Source organism: Myotis lucifugus, unplaced genomic scaffold (genome assembly GCF_000147115.1).
Source record: "Myotis lucifugus unplaced genomic scaffold, Myoluc2.0 scaffold_423, whole genome shotgun sequence".
In the NCBI taxonomy this organism is placed as follows: Eukaryota; Metazoa; Chordata; class Mammalia; order Chiroptera; family Vespertilionidae; genus Myotis; species Myotis lucifugus.
Genome location: NW_005871471.1, coordinates 109,673 through 113,473, shown reverse-complemented (window position 1 = coordinate 113,473; position 3,801 = coordinate 109,673). Strand labels below are relative to the sequence as shown.

Sequence of the window (3,801 nt, the reverse complement as noted above, 5' to 3'; positions counted from 1 at the left end):
TTCAAAAGATGCTTCAAACTCAACATCTGCAAATCACTGGCTGTTCTTAGGACTCAGAAACTGGGTTTATAGTCTGCTCCAGCTATTAACCTTTGCTTTTGTTTTGTTTCTACAGTAATGCCTCTTACTAAATACCTGATTGCTTAAACCAGACGAGCCTAACTTTGATACAGGGACCACAGCTATATCACCACTGTAAGGATTCAGAATATGCCACATTGGCATATTGATTATTTTGAATTAAAGGTACTTGTGAAACAGCCAGTGCTAGAAGGACACTCTGACCCTCCTTTGTCCCTCCTAAAAATAAAAGATAAATCTTATCACTTTTTCACCATTTTATTACCCTAAGCTTAAACCCCTTGTCTTGTTAATTTTCCACAAATGTAGTTTCTTTGTCTAAAATGTGTGAAGCTTCCTAATTTGGTCACTTCCTTGAATCTCATATCTTTGTGGGATTCCCATATGTACATACATAAATAAATTTGTTTTTCTCCTGTTGATCTGTCTTTTATTATGAGCAGGGTGGCTGTCAGCAAAGAACCTAGAAGGGTAGAGGAAATTGTTTTTCCTCTCCTACACTGCCTCCTGAAATAGACACAACTATTTAACTGAACTCACCTATTATCGGGACTAAGAGACTGGTTCAGTGAGATGGAGGAATATACCAACTCAGCTCCTAGACTGTGAAACTTCTTGGAGATTACCGTATTTTTCCGTGTATAAGATGCCCCCATGTATAAGACACCCCCCACTTTTCCAACCTAAAATTAAGAAATCAATATTTTAAACATAAAACAGAACACATTTTTATCTAGTAACTAGAGGCCCAGTGCACAAAATTTGTGCACGGGTAGAGTCCCTAGGCCTGGCTGCCGATCGGGGCCTTCTGGCTGCCGGCCAGGGCCTCGCTTCCCCGGCTGCCGGCTGCCAGTCTGGGCCTTCCTTCATTCCACACCACCCCCTGGTGGTTAGCACACGTCATAGCAAGCAATCAAACTCCTGGTGGGAAGACATCATGAGTCCATGCAAATATTCTGCTATTCATCAATTTTTTTTTCTCTAGATTTAGCATTTATTGATAAATTTTGCCTGCACCAATCAATACTGTTTTGGCTGAAAAATAAAGATTTTTTTTTCAATTCAAGCATTCTTTTCACACTTATAAGTCAGCACTTTTTTTTTTAATCCTCACCTAAGGATATGTTCTTATGGATTTTAGAGAGAAAGGAAAAGAGAGGAGAGGAAGAGAGAGAAACTGCGTCCCAACCAAGGATTGAAAATGCGCCCTGGATATGTGTCCTGACCAGGAATCAAAACCACAACCTTTAGGTGTACGGGACAATGCTCTAACCAAGTGAGACACCTGACCAGGGCTACAGGTCAGCACTTTCTTACAGCTGCAGTGCATGAAATTATGCTTCTCTCCACCCTCATTAATACCTATTATCTTTGCAACTTAATAGATTATAAAGTATATTGTATCTTTTTGTGTTTCCTAGATTTTTAATAGGTTTATTAATTTTTTAACTGTTCTTATTAAACAATATGTTTATATTATGTCTACTTGTATCAAGAGCTTAGTGTTTTCTATATCTGCATGTTTATATATATTAATGCTTTTAAACCATTTTCATATTTGTGACTCTTATTTTTCTAGTTTGTTAGTTGCATTTCAATTTTGTTTATACTTTTAACTTAGATTCACGTATTTAATTTTTATATTGAGTCAGATGTATCCACCTTTTCCTTTGTGATTTTTTTCCATTGAAATAATACTTAGAAAGTCTATTTCATAAAGTACATAATAAATTATGTGCTAATTATTTCAGTGTTGGTTACATTCATGCTGCCCACATTAAAAGGTTAATTTTTGTTCAAGAGAGGGGATAAGAGAGAATGACAGTTCCAAAGATAATTTCATAAGAGTAACAGTTATTAATACTGAAACTTTTAATGAAACAGATTGTGTGTGCATTTCTAAGAACTCTTTTAATATCAGGATCATTCACAACTTGCTCCTTAGGGTCAAGTATAGTTGAAAGGTAGTATAACAGCATTAAGCAAAGGATTGCTATTTTTATAAAAGACCAAATGGGGTAAAGACGCCCTCTAGTGGACGTTTAGGTCCTTTCTACAATCAAGCTGAAAGGAGAAAAATGTATCCATTGTTTTATAAAATGCTCCACATAAGCCAGTGGTTCTCAACCTTCCTAATGCCTCAACCCCTTAATACAGTTCCTCATGTTGTGGTGACCCCCAACTATAAAATTATTTTCGTTGCTACTTCATAACTGTAATTTTGCTACTGTTATGAATCGTAATGTAAATATCTGATATGCAGGATGTATTTAGGCAACCCCTGTGAAAGGGTCATTTGACCCCCAAAGGAGTCGTGACCCCACATGTTGAGAACCGCTGAAGCAGTTGCAGTGTGGGGCTTTTGCTTTCTTTCTAAACATCAAAATCAGTAACAGAGTTAGGAAGTTAATTCCATTATATGAGAAATTATATTTCCATTCATATGTTCTTCTTGAATGGATGTTATTTAATTATTTCTAAGGCACATTATCCTGTAAATAGGAAAAACCAAATTGTCATGATCAGCAAAGTCTCTTGTTTTCCCTTGTGATAAAAAGTCTAACATTCTGTATTGATAAGTAAATATATTCCTTCTCATACAAGTAAATATTTTTTCCAAGTTGAAACTTTTTATTTTTCTAATGTACAAATAGAAGATCACGGTCCACTTTTTATGGTTTCTAAACACAAGTGATGATTTCCGTAGATGCTGCCAACCCTCACAGAGCAGTGCCTGATCTTCTGTGAAAGCCCAACCTGCCTTCCTTCCGACCCACCGAATTAATGTCTTTCCAGAAGGCTTGTCGGACGTTTTCTTTGTTGTCCTCTCCGAGTTGCTGCTTCATTTGAAAGACTTCATTTTCTAATTGTGCAATAGTCCTTTCAATCTCATAATTCTTACTGACCAGGGATACCCAATTGGACTCCATTTCTCTTCATTTAGATCCAGCTGTGAGTTGCATGTTCTTTCGCTGCCAGTTTAAATCTTGAATATGCTTCCTTAACTGCTGGAGCTTTTTTCTGTGCCTGTTCAGTCATAGGAACTAGATCTTCATTATACACTTTCCAAGCATTGCATCTGTGCTGTGACATTAGTTCTAGATTCTCAATTCGAACCGCTTGATCCTCTAATGGGGCCATAGAATTGTTTACACATTCTTGCCATGCAGTAATGTCATTTTTCTGACCCAAGAAAGGGGCTGGAAGTTCATATCGTTTCATACTGAGCAATTCAATTGGTTGCTGAGCAGCCAATCTTTCAAATTCATTTCTCATTATGTCTGTCTCAAAGCAGAACTATCCAGGGCTGTCATGTAGCTCAGTAGTTCTTAGTAGGTCAGTATCTGCATTTCCTCCTCCATCAGTGCTGCAGCCACTTCGCACACTCCAGGTGCTTCATAACCTTGGTCAAAATATGGCAGCACATCCACCACAGCCTCTCCAGCCACCAAACCCATGCCCGCCATCCATAAATTCACCTACGTTTTCTCTCAGACAAGTAAATATTGATTTCTTGTACAAGTAAATATTTTTTCAATAAATACTCAGTTTTCAGAATTTGCTTTAATTTTATAAAAGAAAAATAATTTGAAAGTTATCAAAAGATCTATGATAAATACCTAGAAAAGAAAGACATTGACAGAAATGTTTATTTTATGACTTTCTGTGTCAATGTGTTTGGAAAAGAGGCAAAAGGATAAAGGAATTGAGTGCATAGTG

At 36.9% G+C, this 3,801-nt stretch overlaps 1 pseudogene; it reads right to left on the bottom strand.

The window, feature by feature from the left end:
• Positions 1–2,801: 2,801 nt before the first annotated feature.
• On the bottom strand, positions 2,802–3,548 carry LOC102441993 (annotated as a pseudogene).
• Positions 3,549–3,801: the final 253 nt, after the last annotated feature.